This window comes from Aedes albopictus, chromosome 3, assembly GCF_035046485.1.
Source record: "Aedes albopictus strain Foshan chromosome 3, AalbF5, whole genome shotgun sequence".
Classification (NCBI taxonomy): Eukaryota; Metazoa; Arthropoda; class Insecta; order Diptera; family Culicidae; genus Aedes; species Aedes albopictus.
This window is the reverse complement of record NC_085138.1, coordinates 138323489-138345364: the sequence shown is the minus strand read 5'-3', so window position 1 is coordinate 138345364 and position 21876 is coordinate 138323489. Positions and strand designations below refer to the sequence as shown.

Below are 21876 nucleotides of genomic sequence, written 5' to 3'. Positions count from 1 at the left end.
GTGGAAGGGGGGGGGTGCGAATCCTCGGCTGACCTTCTAAACGGGCCTGGCAAGTGGCAGTTGACGACCACGGAAATTCGCTCTAAACGGCGTGTTGACGAGCCGCTTCTTTCGGCGGGGTTTATTCGCCGGCAAGTTCCGTACCGAACAGCAGGAAGTGTCGCTGGGAAAGAAAATAGCCACGGGCTATTCAAGCACCATTAGCACATGCACGAGGTTTCTTCAACGAGCACAATGACAATGAACACATTACCTGATGATCCTATTGAGGTAAACGCACAAACCCTAAGCACTTCTCTCCTAATTCGAACGTGAAACTAGGAACTAACAAAAGAACTATTAAATTACAGAAATATAACCACGTTACTGTTACCTACAATTAACGACCTTTTCAACGAACTACCAAACGACACTTCAACACTAATCTGCGGATCGAACGAAAGTAAAATGGAACCGTGATCCTCAGATTAGGGAAGGTGCCATCGAACGAACTCACGAAAGTTCGGTATTTCCTACGAACTTCTTCGAAATAGTTCGGTAGTGTAACGGCCTACGTTGAAGGCTCGCTCAGTTTTGGGTTCGATCGCGACTCATTCTTCCCCGACTTTCTCCGGAAATTCCAAATGTACTTGACCTTCGGTAATCTCCTTCGCGGCCGATTGACGTCACTTGAAGCTTTTAAACGTCAAGCTTATTATCTAACCTCCGGCGCACTATTGATGGTAAGATTAGATCAGTTTGAGTGGTATTTCTGGTTAATTACTATAATTCTGTTAAGCAGCATGGAGCAAAGGCTACAGACTCTAGAAGCATTTTCTCCGTAAATGTCGTGTAAGATGGCAGTGAAGAGTTTTCTTATAAAAATCATAGTGGAAAGCATTGTTACTGTGGTTGAACTAATTGAACAAATTCCTGGAGATCCCGCTAACATAAAATATTATTAATCAAAAGAGCTCTATTCGAAATCCGCGGTTGCTTAGTTGTTATATAAACCTTTTTACCAATTACATGCCATAAGATAACATTTTTCAATCACCGAAACTGTATCGGCCTACTTTTCTACACTAGCTTTATAGTTCCGAAAAGTACAGGGGATACTCAAAATAACTGGGACAGGTAAAATTTTCACTTTTCAAAAAATGCTCAACCTACTGTAACTTTTCGAAAAGGGCATCACATATTCTCAAATTTTTATTGTAAGTTCATCAACTAGTTGTGTATCAGTGGTCCAAATTTGGAAAAGATCGGGAAAGGTTCTAGAAAACGTTATAATTATTCGATAGCCAACTTTGAGCTGTTATATCTCCGCGGATTCAACAAACCGAATGCAATGAAATATTGATCATTTATGACTAATATAATGAGCTATGAAAAACTCTCGACTAAACTTGAAATTCTTTACACGAAAGAAAACAATAACGATTCGATTATTTTTCTAATATAACACCAATTTATGCAAAACTTCATCATCGTTTCAAAATTCGAGATAGTAATTATAGTTCATTTAAATGCCCTCTAATTGACTTGAATATATTTATGTTTCGAATGAAAGCTGCCAAATGGCCGGCATTAAAATGAAAAAGTAATGGGATGCATATGAAAAATAGATAAATTTGCTAAGAAAACATAGGATAAATTTAATCGCCATAACTTTTTTTTCTTATTATTAATTTCAAATTAAGTCACATGTTCTTCAAAGTTCATTATATGAGACATAAATTATCAAAATTTCATTGCATTCGATTCATTGAATCCGGAGATATAACAGCTCAAAGTTGGCTATCGGATTATTATACCCTTTTCTAGAATCTTTCTAACTTCGTGTACAATAGCCCAAATTTGTACCACTGATACACAACTAGTTGATGAACTTACAGCAAAAATTTCAAAATATATGATGCCTTTTTCGAAAAGTTACAGCTAGTTGAACATTTTTTGAAAAGTGAAAATTTTATCTGTTCCAGTTATTTTGAGTATCCCCTGTACCTTTTTCGGCACTTTTGCAAGGGTATACTTCAACAGAGTATTGTGTTGTTCTTTGCTGTGCATGCATCGCTCCTGTAAGGGGTGAGTATGGCAGCATAATCGATCGCGTTCGCTATTGTCTCGAGTGAAAATCAAAACAATAGATGCGCGGGTGTTTAGTGTTCAGTGTTGTGATGTTCTTTGTTGTACATGCGAGTGTCGAGAAATCTAGACGAACATTTGAAAAGGGCCTATCTGCATTGCGTAAACAAACATGTTTTTGTCTCTGCAAGGCCTATCTGCATCCACCCACGCACATCAACACCCTTATCAGAAAGAGTGTTCTTCAAGCCATCTGTTAAGGGTGTCGATGTGCGTGGGTGGATGCAGATGGGCCCTACAGAGACAGAATCATGTTTGTTTACAAAAAGCAGATAGGCCCTTTTCAAATGTTTGTCTAGAAATAGTGTCGCACGATTGTATCGTTTTAGCGATAGGTCGACGGGTGCTCGAATGAATGGTTGATGATCGGTGAACAAGTTCTTGTTTTTCTTTGAAAGTATAGTTATCTGTTAGTTTAAAATCATCCTTCAGATATTTACTCAACAACAACTGCAAAGTTCGTCACTTCAAGTGTCGGCCAAATTTTTCAATTAAATTTGTGTTTAAAAAAAATCTCCTGCATTTTTGTACAGTTCGGTACCTTACGGTGCTGGCCACACTGATTTGATCCGTAATTAGGCGTCAGTAGTTTGCCTAAGTTTGTGCGGTCCGTCACTGTTAGTGTCGGCACAATATTTTGTTTCAATATATCGATTTCATGGCAAGTAGCATATTGGTTCACCAGTCCTCTCAATTGCGAGGTGACGCAAAATATTTTTCATTCCATAAATTTTCATTTTAAATTTTCATGGTCTCACCATTCTTCCAAATTGTGAGGTGACACATTTGTGTGTATACTGTACGGTTGCATGGATCGCATCGCTTACCAAAGTGCATCCCTGATCTATGTAGGGTGCCTGTACCAGTTATCGCACTACCTAAGAAAAACTATTTCTACAAAAATAAGAAGACGACCGACGAATGTAAACAATAAGTCAAATGATTGATTTGTTTCAATACTTTACAGGAAAAATATAAAAACGGAGCCAAAACTACTTTAAGTATTTATTACGGCGTGTGCCAATGATAGGAACCCTGTACCAGTTATGGACACATTTGTTAATTTGGGTTCCACTTCGCACTATTTACATACATTCCTTATGGGAGTTGCCATAACTGGTACACTATGGCGAAATAGGGTGCAAGGAGGCCGAAAAGTTAAGGAAAATGATTTATTTCTACCATAATTTGGGCAAATTGTGAAGTTTGGATGATTGCAATCATCTTTTGTGATCGTGATCTGTTGTTCACGATTTTTTTCTTGTTGATTTGTATCTTTAAAGGTTGAAAATCAACTATGGCGAATTTGAGGTACTATAGCCATAACTGGTACACTGAGCCTAACTATCAATCTCTCCCTACTAACAAAACTCCTTCCCGTGACAACTGTGGAGGGTCCAGTAGTACATACAACCTCTAGTAGCAACAGTTGTCGAACTAACATTCCTTCCCTTCCCCGGTAGACCGTAAGGACGTGGCCAGCGCCGTTATTGACCCAATAAAGTTTGAGCTCTCGAAACGTGTACATTGAGGATGGTGGCAAATCCCAAGCCCAGACCAATTGGTTCTCTGTGCAATTTCGCTAGCTCAGGTCAATCACGGAGTAGCAACTACGAAGTGTACGGTCACCAATGCTCATGCTCATGCTCATGCTCACTTTTGCAAGGGTATACTTCAACAAGTTTCCCTAAACACTAATGTTCTTTCCTAGTATTTTGTCGATTCAATGGCTGTTTCTATGACTGACTATATGGCAGATCAAACAGACGAACACCAGATTCTTATTGTCCTTCTGAATAACTTCGCCGAAGACGGTACTTTTCTATCTGCTATCGATCCCGAGATGTTGAAGATTTAAGCTTTACATGACAACTACCGCCACCAAGCGGATGGATTCCTAATTAATTGAACCGTCGTTGGACAACCCGTGACCAAGCCAACAACTTTTCCGAAGACACCAAGCTTGTACAAAATGATACTGAAAGAATATTTACGATACAAATCAACTCATTTTTATAAGGTACTTGCGCCTCCATGCAACGCAGCGGTGGTGGTGACGCCGTAGACGCCACTCTCTTCCACATTCAAAACGTGCAGTGATGCCAGTCAAAAAAAGTTAGAAATCATGCGTATAAAATGTTCATTGTTTCGAAATTTAATAACGCCTTCATTTGAAGTGCAACTAGAAAGTTGTATTTCAACGAAATGTTCACTGAAATATGCCCTAAATGTTCAGATTGGGAAAGAATTTTTAATGCTACTTAAAAGTATTTTTTCTTCAAGAGCTTAAAAAGTTTGATTTCCCCATAAGGGAAAATTAAAATTCCCATATAAAACTTCAAGTCAAGAGCGGACTAACTTCCCGATTTTTAGATTTTTTTTTATTTTACAGGGTTTTATTTGGGCCCATTTGAAAGCATTTGTGACTACTGTTGACTCTCTACATCTCGATATTGAAGGGACCATCGAGATAGGGAGAGATCGAACTCAAGAACCAATTTGTAATGCACACTAGATTAAAAAATCGTCCGTAACAAGGAAAAACGTCAACAAACAGATGTCACTTCGCTTTCCCAAAATGTATTGCACCTAAGAAACGAGATCTAGCAACCTGTAAAAACGAGCATATCGACATATGGAGAGAAGATCTAGAATAAAAACGAATGAGATCGCATCGAGATAGAGAGATATCGAGATAAGGAGATATCGACATGTAGAAAGGTAAAATGTACGCAAATTGAAAGGACGGAAAGGACCGACCAAACCATCGAGATAGGGAGAGATATCGAGATGTAGAACATCGACATGTGGAGAGTCGACTGTATATGCGGTTTCGTCAGCCACTTGTCATCCGAATACTACCCCACAGTAAAAAAGACAGCCAACATCTCTGACCCCCATTGTGCGTTGAACCCCATTTTGACAGCAAAAGTTTGTAAACAGTAAACTTTTCTGGACCAACACTTGAAAAGCGCGTTATATTTTCCACAACAAAAAAGAAAATTTTCGAAAATACTAGGAGAATTATGAAACAATGTAATTCTCATAGCTGAAATATGTTACAATAAATAAAAACGTGTTCAAATCAGGCCGCAATTGGGGATGCAAACAAATTTTTTATTAAAGAAAATATATCACTCGTAAACTACGCCAAAATCAAATGTTTGACCTGAAACAGATGATGACTTCAAAAACATGGCGGAATCGCAGCCGGTTGGGTTTCGTGTATTCGAAATTTTGCAAAAATCGACACGGCCTACTGTACATCTTGCAAGTTCACAAATTTAACTCATCATTTGACAAAAGTAAACGAATATTGATTGTTGTAACATGAAAAAGGCCCGAAGAACAATCTGTTTCGTGAATTTTGAATTTTTGATTGATTTTGAGTTGTGCCTTCATTACACAAAATTGATAAAAATGCGTAGCTCATGTGTTTCCCAACGATTTTTCAAGCCAGCCTGTGTGCGATCGAAGTTTACATAGTTTTCCATCATTTGCGTTCAAAATTTCAAAAATGACAAATTTTGAGCTGTAGAGGAAATCGACGGTATCGTATTCAATTTTTCCAATAGAGGTAATAAACTATAGAGGAAGAATGTCGCTGGCGTCGCTGCCGAAACATCTCTTGCTGGCGGAGATAGGCCGGGCTATAAGTGTCAAAGCGAAAAAGTATGCAGTTTGACAGATAGATACCCGACATGTTTGCGAGCGAGAACAAAGGGAACAGCAGCGACATTCGTCCTCTATAGTTTATTAACTCTATTATTTTTCCGATGTAATCAAATCAATGTGATATTCTCATCCTCTTATTTACACAAACAACCACTTCCAGAGTGGCGCCAATCGCCATCTGTTTTTCAATGCGGATATTAAAAGGAGTAACTTTCAAAAATAATCTATTTAATAAATATGTATCAAAATGTGATATTTTCAAGCAGTATTCCAGGTCAATCTTCATCAAATCATGTTATAATTTATTGCTGGAATTGTAATTCGTGGGCTAGTAATGACCACTTGAGCCTTTTTGGTCGCAGCACGCCTAGAGCTTCAAACGTCATCTCGACAGACCAGGCTGCAGTACACAAGTTCAACTGACATCGCATCAGCTGTCAACGTTCGGAACGAGAAACGCACAAACACACACACATACACGTGCGCACTCGCCCACTGACTGACTCGTCGTGTCATATATCCATCCAAGTGGTCCCCTACCTTCTCTGTGGTGATCCCCGATATTAGAATTTCGACCGTGGTGCAATCGACACAGTAGTGTACGTCCTCCGTGGTGTGATTTAGTGGCTTTTATTTTCGTGAATTTCCCACCAAACCATCAAAGTGATACCATACAGCTGGACTGATTGGGATCGATTCCAAAGGTGAGTACTGACGGGGGACATTTTCTTGTGGTCTCTGCGGGTCGACACAATATGGACAGGATTTGATGGACATGTCGCTAGTTAAAAAGGGAGTCTGAAGTGAAAGTTTTTTTAGACTGCATAGTTATGCAATAAGATACAATTGAAGAGGATTGATTTTTTGTCATTGGACTAAAATAATTGCCTTTGATCTATCAAGATGTGTTAGATTTCAAGAAACTCCTCCCAAGAAAGCAAGTGGCCAAAGTTCTCATATTGCATAATTTGCCTAGTCACATGTCAGTGTGCATGTAATTTTCTTGCTAATATAGGTGTATCAATTTTAATATTACTGATAAATATGTTTATTGCATCAATTACCGTCGTCTGAGGGACACTTCCCCCCTAAGTGGCATATGACATTGACTTAAAAACCTCAAGGATCTACCTTGAACTACCGGAACTTTTCCGAACGTTATTCTAAACAAAACAGGATTCGCTAATCGCCACATCCATCACAACTTCCCTTACTATAGAGCCATTCTCGCTTGGAGACACCCAAGGAGATATAGGAGAGAACGGGGTAAAACGCGCCCTCTAGGAAATGACTCGAGTCGAGAAACGCACAGTCATATTCATTCCAAGGTTCGAACACAGAAAAGTTCAATGTGTATTCTTTCAGTTATTGAAAAAGTAAATAAAAAAAAATTGTTGAAACAATTACATGAATATTTGAAAACAATTAAACAGTCCCTTTTTTTGAACAAATAATAAAAGTTGTGAGTAAGCGAAGAGATTCTCGAACTAAAATAAACAACTTCATTCCAATTTGACCTTCAATTCTGCGAAAAAGAGTTCGCATTCTGAACCTGGTGTGATGGTTAGAACACTTGACTAACACGCCGAGGACCTGGGATCGAATCCCACTCCCAAGAAACTCGCAAAATGTGGGGTCTTCCTTCGAAAAGGAAGTAAAGCGTGGGTCCCGAGATGAACCAGCCTAGGGCTAAAAATCTCGTTAACAGAAATTGGTAGAATCGTTTTAGAAACTTCAAATATTTAGGTTTCAGTAATCGAGATGAAAGGCAATTGAAAATGCTACCGATTGGGGCTAAAATATTATATTCAAACTCTTTTTATCAGTGAGACATCAGCTTGGGTTTTTTACGTTAAAGAGGCGTATGGAACCGATGTCCCCTATATCAGACTACAAATCAGCCTCGACCGACTCGATAAATAGCTTACAGTGCACGAACCGTACACTGCCACCATCGTAAAGACGGATCTCGTGCGTCCGTTCGTGGTGGTATTTGTGGTAGATAGTGAGATATGTACTGCCTGCCTGGCTGCCTACTCACTGTTTGATGCGACTTTGCTGCTGCTGTTTCAGCAACAACTGGCTAACCGATGGCGAGTCGAACAAATTAGATACAAAACCAACGATCCGGTTTAAGCTGGTTTTTATGGGCGCAACTGGCGACCCGTTTGTATGCGGTATGTGGGAAAATCACTTTTTTCTGGTTTTCAGCTCCTCTTAACAAATTAATTAACTTTGTTTTGACGGGGGAAGATGTTTTGTTAGCTCTTGTAAGAGATCAAAAGAGAGAAGATATCGAAGGAAAACCCCCTAATAATATTAGTGATTCATCTTTGCGGATAAGCGACCGTTACGATACGTTAGAACTTTTTCCGTCTGATCTGATATGTTGAATAATACCGTATTATTTGTCTTTTCACTTATCTTCTGTTGATTCAATATCCTATCCAAGAGCGTACCCTAAAATGTTCAGACGTCCCGGGGGTCAAGATTTCTGTGCCGCATTACTGAACCCTGACTGCTCTAGTCTAGAGCACCATCGATTTTCACCGAACTCGAGACAAACGAAATTAGATGAATATGATGCAATAGTATTAAGAATGTGATTGTAATATCATTAGAAAAATCCAACTGTCAATTACTTGTTCTAATAGTGGAACTATTGATATACAATCAAAATACCGTCGTTGGGGGTGAGAATGGGTCGAAAATGCATACTTCCACATTCATTGTTCTATAACTTTTGCTTCTTTGATCACTGGAATGTGGTAATGCATGCGCAAATATTGAAAAAATATTTGGAGTTCGTCAATATTTCCTTAAAACTATGGGTATGACAATTGACCCTTTCTCACCCCTTCGAGCGGGTGAGAATGGGTCAAGGGAACCGAATTTGGTCCGCATTTTTTTTTTATCTGTATCAACGAGATTTTTAGCCCTAAGCTAGTTCATCTCGGAACCCACGCTGTACTTCCCTTCCGAAGGAAGAACTCACATTTTGCGAGTTTAGTCGGAAGTGGGATTCGATCCCAGGTCCTCGGCGTGATCAGGTACTTTATCCTCCATTTGGGACATTTGTGCCATCGCCATTCATATAAGCCTATTTCATCATTTACCTGAGGGAGCATGGGACAAGGGATGGGAATTAGGAAAGGGAAAGGGAAAGGTGATGAAATAGGAAGGAGTACCCTAGAAGAGGGAATGAACGCATAAGCGCAACGAGAGCTCATAGCCCATACCACAACGGGTTTAATCAGTGCCCTGAAAAGGACACTGTAAAACGCATAAGCATAAAGAGAGCCTATAGCTCATTGGAGGTAGCTTGTGACGTCATGCAACTTTCAATATGGCATTGAAAGGCACGGCATCGAAAGCATCCTCAATATTCAAGAAATCACCCAAGCAAAAACTACGTTTGAGCGAGTACTTTCTTGAAAACGTATACAACTTTGTGACATCCCAAATTGGGAGGCATGTGAGTTCACATGAATAGGCATGTCAGCCAGACGAATATCACAGATGTGATAATCGACAATGCGTTTCAAGCATTTCAGAAAGAACGAGGTAACCAGGAACTCATTCCTTCTTTATACAACGCACGCACCCTTTTGAGATAAAACTATGTAGTAATTTCACGCCATGAAAATACCTCATAGAAAACTACAAGAGTTCAAAACATGTTTGAAATACTCAAATCCCTCTGGTGGAAAATAGGACAAAACACCATTTGCTCCTGGAGATTTGAAGTAAGCAGAGCGTTTTAGTGCCCACTAAGTCAATTATATAGCTATAATTCTCTGGCGGAAGCTAGAGATTCGTAACTATACAAAAGACTGGTTTATCCGAATATATTTTGAACTTGAACAGATCAGAGTTCCATTCAGGAATACCTCTTGCGGTCCGCACAGACCGCAGAGGATAAGCTTCTTCCAAAGCAATAGTAATAGTATACCACAATGGAGGGCATTGTAGGAACAAAACCACAATGAAACTCTCTTGGAGTAGCAATGGAAGCGAGTTATCTAAAAAATGTGGTCGCAACCAATTAGTACAGGTTCCCTAGTTTATTGAGCAGAGACGCCTGAATACGCAAATTTTGCGAAGGAACACTAAAAAGTGCAAAGAAGGTCAAATGGAGACTCCTCATCTGACACATGCCATTCAGTCAACTCATGACAAATTCTGCTAATGCAGAGTTGGGTAAGGTGCAATTCTATGTTAAGTTATCCATGAACTGTACTATGTACCTAAGTAGTCCATCAAACTGAAGCATCTCAAATTAATGTTTGAGCTATTTCGGATGATGTAACCATCATAGCAATACTGCCAAATATCAACGAAAAGATGCTGAATACAAGAGCTTGTTTGAAGGCATCCATAAGGAAAGATTGAAACATACTAAGATATACATAACATGCTCGAGGCACGACACTTTATTTATAATGAAAGAACCAAAACTGGGTTCACAAGGTAAACTAAACAGAAGTTACCCTACGAAAATGAACTTTTTGAAGTAGAGCCACTTGGGCTACGCACGCTTTTTACGCTGAAAATTGATCTGAGGTTTCCTAGCCGTAGCCACTACCTAAACTAGACAGGATTACACTCTTCACAATCACAGCACAAAAAGGAAATATCAACGACAAACCAAATCGGTGTCTATTGAAAAACGCCAATGGCGAAAACGCCTTAAGTGAACCCATATAGGTAACCCAAGTAACAATTCAAAATCATTAATAAGCATGTCAGTTGATTGAATGTGCTACAAAGGCGCCGACCGTTGTACAAGAGTTTATGTTGAACAAAATGGCGAATGAATGTTTCATGCAGTGGAAACTGCACGTTTGTTAAAGCATATTTCTGCTCATTGAATAACCAATGGTATAAAAGATTAAAGACAGTTGCTTAGGTATTCACATCATCTGTCTAATAGTGCTCTAATAATGATAGAATACAAGCTGCTTCCGACGTATTAGATGCCGTTATGCCACATAAGATCTTTAATGGAACAAGTAGCTTATTTAAAATTTAATAACTTTTGCTCATTTTATTCAACTAGCTTAATAACAAGATGTTACCATGTTTCTCAATGAGTTCGATAATGTATTCGACTCAATCAACACAGTAAAGCCAGCTTTATATCAACAATAGTAGCGCCACTTTCGCGTTTGAACCTACTTTAATGGTGCCTATATGACAAAACAACTTTATATCGCATGTCATATAATACACTATAAAGCCAAATTAATGCTCTATAGAGATAAGTGACATTTGAACACACGAACACTAGCGCGAATTTTTCCTCACACAAAAGTGCACGCCGATTCAAAGGCTGTTCAGATTGCATATGCAAATATTACCCAATCGAATTGGGTAAAACGGGTAAATAATGATAAAACTTACGTCCGGGGTAAGAGTGCAAATATTTTCCTCGCAGTTTCACAACTACATCTACAAAAAAGGCACGCATACATTTGAACGTGATTACCTCTATATCCAGCGTCATGGTCATAGTTATGTATTATGTTCTGTGTGTGTTATGTTACTGTGTACTTACTAACAAAGTCCCGTTTTATCGTTAAGGGCCTCCAGCATAGGCACCTTTTTCAACTTATGTTCCGACAACTACAGAAGAAGATAACTGGCATTAACAGAAGCACTGGTTTCGCAGGAGGTATTTTTATCGATTCTGATACTTACTTCGCCCACTTCGTTCAAGCCGTGGACTGATTTTCGGTGATGGGCTGATATCAAGTGGTAGTCGAAATACGCGTATCTGTCAAAGGATAAACAAAATAGGACGGAATTAAAAGGTACGAAATTGATTACACTCATTCGATTCAATTTGTTTGGAATTGCCACAGACTGAAAGCCATTACCCCGAATCAACATATTACAGTTAGAGGAAGGATCGAGCTATCTACTGATTTTTTTCAGGTGTAAAACTTTTTCCAATTTTCCAAAAACCATATTTAAAATGGTTTCCTTAAAACTGAAAAACATTTCCCACCTGAAAAAAAAAACAGGAGATACCATGATACTTTCCTCTAACTGTGTACAAAAACCGATTTTGAAAATATTGCTTCGTTATTTAACCCTGGAGCGGTCGCGTCGTGTACTGAGTACACGCACCATAAAAAATACACAGCGTGAACGTAGAGTGACTGGAAGGGAGAGTGGCGTCAATGTCAAAATTGGAACAGCGATCATCTGTCAACTCCATACAAATTCCCGTTCCAAACGAGCAGGAGACCTGTCAAAACTGGAACATGACGCCACTTTCCCTTCCAGTCACTCTACGTGAACGTAGTGCCGTTGCAGGTAGTCGAAGACGCGACTGCTCGATGAGGGTTAATAAAAATCAAAAACCAAAAAGTGAGGAAATGCTTCCAGTTTCACCTTAAGGAACACCCGAAAGAACTCTTCATTTGACGATTTTTCCATTTTTTTCGCGCTGATAACAAAAACTGTTATCAATTTGCTATCAGTGATAGCAGGAACTGTTGTTACATGAACATTCTTCAGCTCTTGTTTTTGATGTTTTAACCGTTAAAACGACCAAAACGACAACAACCTCAGTTATCATCATTTGCAATATCACAACATCAAAATTAGATTGTCAGACTTTGCTCTGGAATGGCAACTCATAATAAGCTATTTTACGAGACGTTCTATCGGTGGGCCGCTCATTGTTATTGTTTACATTTGATGTTTTTGTTTTCACGAAAAGTAGCATAACATGTGGTGAGCGCCAATCAGATTTTTGCTGGCAGAGATGTTTCGGTTCCTAATGTGGCATATATCAATCCCCCGAGCTGCATGATGTCACTAGCAGATGAGAAAAAGATCACCACAGTCTACGGATATTAATTATAGTGGGCGGATTGACCCATTTTTGCAGATAAATGAACCTCATTTATTGAATGGGCCTGTACCACATGTTATGCTAGCAAAAATGTAAATAAATGGGCCCACCGGTTGGACTTCAAAGCTGGTAAACATTCAAAAAACAGCTGATTTGAAACGTCTCATAAAATGCCTTATAGACCCTCAATCGGACAGGGAAAGGAACAAAAGCCACACATCAACATCCATGTGCTCATCATTCTACCGTGGACAGGAGGGGGGGTAGAAAAGTGACAGTAGCGCAAAAGGCAACCATTTCGCAAAATTAGAATAGAATACATTTAGGCGCTGTACAAAGTGTAAGTGCTGCTGCCAATTGGAATCGCTCAGACAGTGCCCTCCCTAGTGGACAAAAGAGCTGTAAATTATGTTAAGTGATTGAAGAATGATAAAAAAGGTTCTCTTTCTAAAGATAAAAAAAGTGGAAATACCTATGTAAGTACAGGGGATAGACAAAATGATCGGGACAGGCAAAATTTTCACTTTTCAAAAAATGTTCAACTAGCTGTAACTTTTCGAAAAATGCATCAATTATTCTCAAATTTGCACAGTAAATTTATCAACTAGTTGTGTGTCAGTGGACAAAATTTGGAAAAGATCGGGCTATTATGCACGAAGTTATAAAGATTCTAGAAAAAGGTAAAATTATCCGATAGCCAACTTTGAGCTGTTATATCTCCGGATTCAATGAACCGAATACAATGAAATTTTGACCATTTATGACTTATATAATGAGCTTTGAAAAACTTTTGACACAACTTTAAATTATTAACAAGAGGAAAAGTTATAGCAATTTTATTTATTTTATGATTTTTTAGTAAATTGGTCTATTTTTAATATGCAGCCCAAAACTTTTCCTATTAATTGAAGGCTATGTTGTTACTTACCTTTAAAACATATTTATATTCAAGGCAACTAGAGGGAATTTAAATAAACTATAATTAGCATCTTGAGTTATGAAACGATGTTGACGTATTAGAACATTTGGTGTTTTATTAGAAAAATAAACTAATCGTAATAATTTTCTTCCGTGTTGAAAATTTTAAGTTTTGTCAAAAGTTTTTCAAAGCTCATTATATAAGTCATAAATAGTCAAAATCCCATTGCATTCGGTTCATTGAATCCGGAGATATAACAGCTCAAAGTTGGCTATCGGGTAATTCTAGCTTTTTCTAGAATCTTTATAACTTCGTGCAGAATAGCCCGATCTTTTCCAAATTTTGTCCACTGATACACAACTAGTTGAACAACTTACAGTGAAAATTTGAGAATATTTGATGCACGTTTCGAGAAAAGTTACAACTAGTTAAACATTTTTTTAAAAATAAAAATTTTGCCTGTCCCGATCATTTTGTCTATCCCCTGTAAATAACTATTACTATTATATTAATTACTATTATATTGGGGGGATTCACTTAACAGCGTAAACGGATTAAACAGATTAAACGTCGCGATCACCAAGGCTATCTTTGATTATTTCCTTCGCAAAATCATGAAACATTTCAAATAAGCAGAAAATCATAGCTTACGCAGCAATTTAATCTGTTTAGTGAGTACCCCTATTAATACGTAAACTGATTAAACGTCGCAATCACCAAGGCAATCTTTGATGATTTAATTCGCAATTTCATGAAGCATTTCAATAAACAGATAATCGTGGCTCACGCAGTTATTTAATCTGTTTAGTGAATACCCATATTTAATCTTTTACAGAAATGCATTAACACAGGTGATAATCATGGTATACATATTAACAGACGTCACACTCTGCTCGCTTCTCATCGATCATCTTTTTAACGGTTGATTCAAGTTTGACCACTCGCAGCGCTGGCATCGTTTTTGCTCCTGTTTGACATTTGCTCACTACCGCCACCTAGTGACGGCCCAACCAAACACAGTATATTTTGCTGTGTAGTGAATCCCCTTACTTAGTTTTGTTAATAATTTAAAACAAATGTTGAGCAGCTCTGCCAATATGCAATTGAAATATCATAGAACTGCCACATTCCAACAACAGTTTCCATTTTTTGAAGCACTTCCTCAATATTTGTGCAATTACGTGGCACAGCAGCTGTGATTCATTCTGGATTGTTAAAAAACGCCACTCACTGTTAATCACCAGATAAGCGATAGTAAATATCAGGTTGAGAAGAAATAAAGAATGGATATTTCGTCATTTTAGCTGACTCTGGCGCTAGCTCTGAAAAAAATGTCCACGAGATCAAGGTCAAATACATCCGCATGGCAATTCATCTATCAAATTGTACCAAGGTTATTGAACGTAGTGGGCACCACCTGCTCAGTTTAATATATTTATCATGCGCAACTGAAAATTATCGTGCTGGTGTGATAGCTCACCATAACTGTAAACTTGACATTGGACAACTGATGGACGATCCTTGTCCCATTTTATTGCTCAACATATTTATCAACAATATTACTGATGGAAGCAATCATGTGTTATATACCTTAAGGACAAACGTCTTGAAATCCCGCTTCAACAGTGCATCAGAACTTCAGACGAACAAATCTCAAGAAGCAAGCTTAAAAAAGCAGTGCATTTTATTTTTCTGTTCTTGCTCACTTGTACCTAATTAGCTTAAAATGAGAAGATCTGATGCGCTGGTTTTATTTACAAAGAGATTTGTACGTTCGAAATCGTGAGTAGGCGCCAAAGTCGGCCATTGTCGCGGCCATTTTGGGATTCTAACAAGTCTGTCCTTAAGCATTGTACACAAGCTACGGTGCCATCTATACAAAACTGTTAGGCTTTCCGTTTTTAAGGTATTAACAAAAAAAATTAAAAAAAATGAAAAATGGTCCTTGCCATATGTTATTTGAAACATTCTGAAAATTCACATATCTGACACAGATAATCTGAGAAATAGTTAATCCTTTTTCGATAAAAAAAAACTATAAAACAGTAAAAAAAAATCTTGAATAACATTTGACAAGGCTCCATGTATTTTTCTATTTTTTTTTTTTCAATTCGCTGTAACTTAAATATGGTTGGATGTAGAAAAAGAAACAATTTAAATTGTAAAATATTGAGTCAAAAATGGCATTTTTGTGTTTGGACTGGAAATGCTCTTCATTCTGTACTATCGTTAAACAATTTTTCCATTCAATATTGCTTATAAGTCGTATTTTATAACAATTAATTAAATATTTGTTTTCTGAGTGGTCGACAATATCATGCATTAAAAGCTGTACCACTAAAGTTTTCCATAACACCAAAAAGTTCAGTATCTGTCGTCTCACCATTACTCAGCACAAACGTTCCAACAAAGTACAAACCAACTAATTCACCTATATCTATCTGGAAACCGGTGGAAGTGTGTGCTACGGATCGTTCTCCTCTCTTGAAACACATAATATACACATTCGGTACCGTAACAAGTTCAAAGTGAAGGCGCCTTCCATATGGCGAGTCGCCTTGTCTTAGCACGTACCTGACAAAGACAAAATCATCATTTCAGCTACCATCTGAATCGATGATAAGCAAACCGGCCCGTTAATATTGATAGCCATATCGGATTTCCTGAGCTAACTCTCGGACCAAGCTAACCGCCTCGATGCGTGTAACAGAACACGCTTCTGACCGGTGAAGCGATAAGAGAAACCCTACAAGATGCCGAAATCCGTATCATATTCCCAACTTCCAAATATGGTACCGCGGCCGATGATAAGTGTACTGTTGTCCGTGGTGTGTGTACTTTACCAATTTGGTAAAGTGTAATCTAACCACGAGAATTGCACACGGTTGAAATCGGTGGCTGTCCTGTGTGCGCGGTTGTTGTTTGTCGCGAAAATAAAACGCCACTCTAATCAAGTCGTTATGTGTTGTTGTTGTATGAGAGGAAATGGGATAAAATGCGTTACCGAAAAAAGGTAGCATCTGTTCTTAGTACTTAAAAATTGTCAGATATTAAATCTGTTTTGGGAAATGCAGCTATAGATAACCTTGTGAATCCGGTATTTGTTGCATTCTGTATAAATGAAAAGACAAACTTGTGTGTTATGCCTCGAGCATGTGCGCTTGCCAGCAACGTAAATTTCGCTACACTCGTCTCTTAGCTATAGGAGGATGTGCGTCATATGCAGACGCACACAAAGTGTATTAGATGCATCAGTTTGACATCTTTTCTTCTGGAATGCTTAGAACGCATTATCGACCATAACATCCGTGATGTTCATATGTCTAGCATGCCTCTTCATATGAACCAACATGCTTAAAAAACTAGAAACTCTACTGCCATGCGACTCTTTTACGCGACGTTGTTTATTGAGATATTTTTCGTGGATAAGCAACTTTGCTTGGGTGTATACTTGACTAAAAAGGGTATTCTCGACAACATGGGTTTCAATTGCATATTTCAGGCCATTTTCAGGCAAATATTTAGATTCACCAAATATTTCAAAACCTTGACCTTGATCTTATTGACATTATTTCAAGCAGCGATTATCGAATTGAGTGCTTGTGGACGCCTCCTAGGGGAAGTGTTCTTGATACTCGGTTGACTGGAGAACAATTCTGTAAATCGAGAAGATTCCAGAAGATTTGCATAAAATATCACAACTGCTCTTCAGAAAAGTATCGCTTTCCAATGCAATCTTGACAGGTAGAATTCTTGATGAATATATCGATTTCTTTTGCATAGTGCAAAACCTTACTTATTCTAGTCATTAAGGAAGATATTTGCACCTCAATTCTGAACTTCACATCAAAGCCCCTTATACTGCACTAGAGATGACTATCCAGTTTCGACAGAGTAGCACGTTTAGCACTTCGGTCGGTCGCTGCTACCTCACTTGAAGAAAACCATTTCGAGTGGGTCTCTCTCAGTAGTGACCGCACACAGAAAACCTCGACCCATACAGGGGCAACCACGCGTCGCGTCGTCGCGTCTCCCCGTGTGTAGCGATAAAGAAATCGAAGATCAAGTTTTTTTCCCCCTACATTCGATTCCATCCGAGTCAGTTCCATTCCGACACTCGAATAGCCAGCAGCAAATAACAGTCCAACCAGCTAGCACAGAGAGACAGTGAATCCAATCAAAAACACCTAGCAACAGTAGTGTTGATTGAGTCCCGAAGTCACGTAATCTGTCACCCACCACCGCATCGCTTTGAAAGTTTTCGTTCGGGAACCTGACACTTTGAGGAAGTAGATTTCGGGTAAGTGTTTGATAGATCTTCTAACCGCGAGCTATATAAGGTGAATCAGTGCACAACGATTTCACCTGGCCAGGTGACCCATGACCTCGAAAAGTGAATGTGGATCTTGTTGGTAGCTTATGGTTCCACTAGGTGCCTACATACGTCCAAACTAATAATGACGCGCATCGAGCTCCAATTGCAAGTTGTGCTGAATTTCACAATTCGCGCTTCACGCCAATCATATACATTCCTGCACGGCTAGCAGCAGTAGCAGATTTAGGTGCTAATTGATTGATTTCGAAATTTGATCAACCGTGCCATGATCTAGTAGAGGATTTTTGAACAGAATGAAATGATCGGTTAGAGATAATTGGAGGTTTCAGAAAAATTGACTCTAATGGAAAAGATAATTTCAGATTTTGTACATGGGCCATTTCAGTAACAAATTTTGAAAACGACGTATAATCAATGCTACACCATTGATTATACGTCGTTTTCAAAATTTGTTACTGATTTCATGTAGTCTGGAATAGGTAGCTGCAGAAAAGCCAGAAATGAAAGGTTTCAAAAACAAACACTGGACGAAAAAGCAACAATTTTATTCGATTTCCTGGAGAAGATTCAATAAAGATCGAAACGTTGGAAGAAGAAAACAGTCGAAACTACTGAAAACCCAAAAAAAAACGAAAGTCGTTGTCAATACAGATAATCCTGTAATAATCGACCAAAATTTTATCCTAAACCTAGAGCTCCATTTTTTTTAGAAATTACTTCCAACACATTTTGGAGTTCCGCCAAAATTTATTCAACAATTTCCTTTAGAATTTGGGTCAGTAGTTGGACATTCCGTGAAATACAAATGGCCTCCAATACACTTTGAAGTTTGGGTGACAATATCTACATCAGGGTGCAAAATGTTCATAGTCATTGACTGAAAACAGCACGAATTTGAATGATTCTGCACTGAATATTCAAAACAAACAAATTCATTTTTGTTCTCCCTCTTCACCCAGTCAGTCAATTCGTAGTCATTGAATATGAAGTCAATCGAGAAACATCTTCATAATTACCTACGTTTATGGCTACGATTCCTTCCAAAAACACTATACAACAATCAAATGGGGAAATATCTGTGTAAAGCATTGTTAAATGTAATCGAAACGTTAATATTTTATCAGCAATTTAATATTTTGTAAGATGTTTACAAATATTCATTGACATTCATTCAGTTGACAAACGAGTATCGAGCAGCTGAATGTGAATATACAGGCAAGTGAATGAAAATTGCCGCACGATGAACTTCAGCTCGTCTGAAAATTTTGCTAGCTGATCTACATACTGTATCATGCTTAAATTGTAAAAAATATTCGTGGAATGTAGTCTATACTGCTGATGGAGGTTCAGAGCCTTGTTCAGAGCACAGTTATAATACTTGTGGTATATCCATTAGATATTCCAGGCTCTACAAACTAATCTGGAATTAGGACCTTCAAGGTCTACAGGCTCTACTCATGTTTCTCTTCACTCTATTGTCATAATTCTTTGGCCAGGTTAAATTTCTGTCGACTTTCTATATTTCCTTGTTGAGGCTGCGCCGCCATGAACCTCTGGGTCTACCTCTGCTGCGATGTCCTGCTGGGTTCACATCTAACGCATGTTTGCAGAATTCGTTTCCGACCCTGCGTAGAGTGTGACCAACCCACCTCCACATTCACTCCCGAATTTCTGTCGCTATCGGCTTTTGAAGACATCGACGAAGGAGCTCCACGTTGGAGATCCAATTATGATGCACGAATAATATACCGCAGGCATCTATTGATGAAGACCTGCAGCTGTTGAGTGTTCTCTGCTGAGACACATCAAGTTTCAGTGGAGTAGAGCAGCACAGATTTCACGTTCGAGTTGAAAATTCGGATTTTGGTCCGTCGACTCTTCTTGTTGTTTTTCCATACATTTCGTAAACTCGCAAAGCAGCCCTTACCCTCTTGATCCGTGCATCTATGTCGATGTTGGTGCCACCATCGGGCGGCATTTGGCTACTAAGATATTGGAAGCTTTCAACATTCTCCACTGCTTGTCCAGCTATCGTGAAGCTCGAAGAGTTGACCGTGCATACATCCAACGTTTTGATCTCGGTGACTTTGATTGTGAGACCTGCCGCCGAGGAGCGATTGGCAAGATCATCGAGCTTACTCTGCATATCACAGCGCCGTTGAGCTAAGAGAGCCACGTCATCAGCCAATTCGAAGTCATTTATGGTTATGGGCTGCATTGAGGTATTGCGATATTGCATTGAGGTCAATGAACACCAGGTAGTGAGATTCATGGAATTGATTCATTTGCTCCAAGATGATACGGAGCGTGGTCCAATCTGTGTTCTCCAAAGTTCGGCCAACTGACTTTACTCAATCCTAGGATCTCAAGTTCCAATTCTCGTCCGTTATTTCGCGCTAAAAGTCGTTGCCGTTGAATCAGTTTGTAATCTTTCATTTTCGGTTTCTGTAACGGTTTTTGGGTTTCGGGAACAGTAGGTTGTTGGCCTAAGGTCCCCTATCCGTCGTGGTGGGACTGCCACATTGGAGGAGGAACTTTATCAGAAGAGCCCATGCCATCAAAATATATATAACTTTTCATGGAGCTTGGCACCTATCACACCTTCTACTTGATCTTCTTAATGAGGTTTTGGATAACCATTCCGTCTATGGTTTTGATTACGTTGACCCAATATTTCTTGAATCTGATGATGTCATCTGCAATATTTCTCAATGAGCCTTATTTGCGGGCAATTTGGAGGATTCATTGCTATTTCCACAAATTGGACATTGTTTTGATCATACCAGTCCTAGGTGTCCCGCACGTAGTGGCAGTTTGCCAAATCTGGTCAAAATTATGTAGGGCCTTTGTACTTTCATATGAGTGACGGAATTCGTTGTTGGAGACATTCTTTCTGGTAAATTTTGATGTTCATATTTGCGACTGTGAAGAAAGGTAACGATCTCATACCGCATTGGCAAATTGCTTGCCAAACCAACACCTTTTTCCCAAAATTTTCGCAAAAAACGATTTTGGAACATCCGTGCTATGCTTCACAGTGTAAACTGTGCTATTGGAAGTGCCTTGTAGTCCTGTAAAAACAATACGTTTCATCATCAATGATGATGCCATGTTGGTTTTGCTCAAAACATCGTCGCACAGTTTCCGAGCCCGAGTTTTCACCAAATCTGACTAAACTTAACTGCGTTTCGGACATTTTTGTTTTCGATAGGTCTTCAGGGAACTACGCTTCTTTGCATCACAGACAAACAGACGTAACACCTTGAACGATTTTCATGGAAATCCATCGCCCAGTTCACACTACCATCACTTGGTGGAAAAGTTGCACGAATCACTGTGGTGTGCAATATCGTCAACAGAAGGCGCTAGTGTGAAACGTCATAGAAAAACGATGTGCGCGCCTCTGATTGTGAAAGCCACAACTAACTTTATTTTCTTTTAAAGATCTTGCACATCTTGTTGTCCAAATTTGGCATGAACAAACCTGGTTTTCTACCGAACCCGGGTAATTATTTTAGTGTGTTTGATAGCATTTTGGACCGGACAGATACTAAAACCTTCAAGTTTCGCTAACTTTTTTAACGATAATCTTTTTTCAGTGCCGTGCCTGGTCACAATCAATTTTCACTTCTCTTCCGTAAGCCCTCGTATTGTTCAGCTTGAGGTTAAGCTTTAACTTTTAATGAAGATTATCGTTTGTTTGACACGTTAACAACATATAGACACACAGCAGCTGTCAAAATAAGTCATAGTCTTTTTCATACAGAGCCTCGAAAGTGTACTCATAATTAACGATACAATCCTTAAAATTCTCATCTATAAAGATAATAAAAGATACTTCAAAATGTCCAATTTTCTGCAAAAGTCAAGAAATTCTTCAAAATAATCCTACAAATAGCGACTTAGCAACCAGCAACAACTCATTCAATATGTATACCAAATTTTTCCTATGAT

At 38.7% G+C, this 21876-nt stretch overlaps 1 protein-coding gene across 2 annotated transcripts in view; it reads left to right on the top strand.

Annotated features, from left to right (window-relative positions):
* The first annotated feature begins 6300 nt into the window (after nt 1-6300).
* LOC109408415 (5-aminolevulinate synthase, non-specific, mitochondrial) overlaps nt 6301-21876 on the top strand; it is a 34964-nt gene continuing 19388 nt past the window's right edge. Inside the window, exon 1 of one of the 2 annotated variants that reach the window (XM_019681731.3) lies at nt 6301-6506. The gene's annotated coding sequence lies outside the window, so the exon portion shown is untranslated. Of the gene's footprint in view, nt 6507-17626; nt 17887-21876 lie in introns of those variants that run through there. The other variant, XM_019681732.3, reaches the window with a different exon arrangement.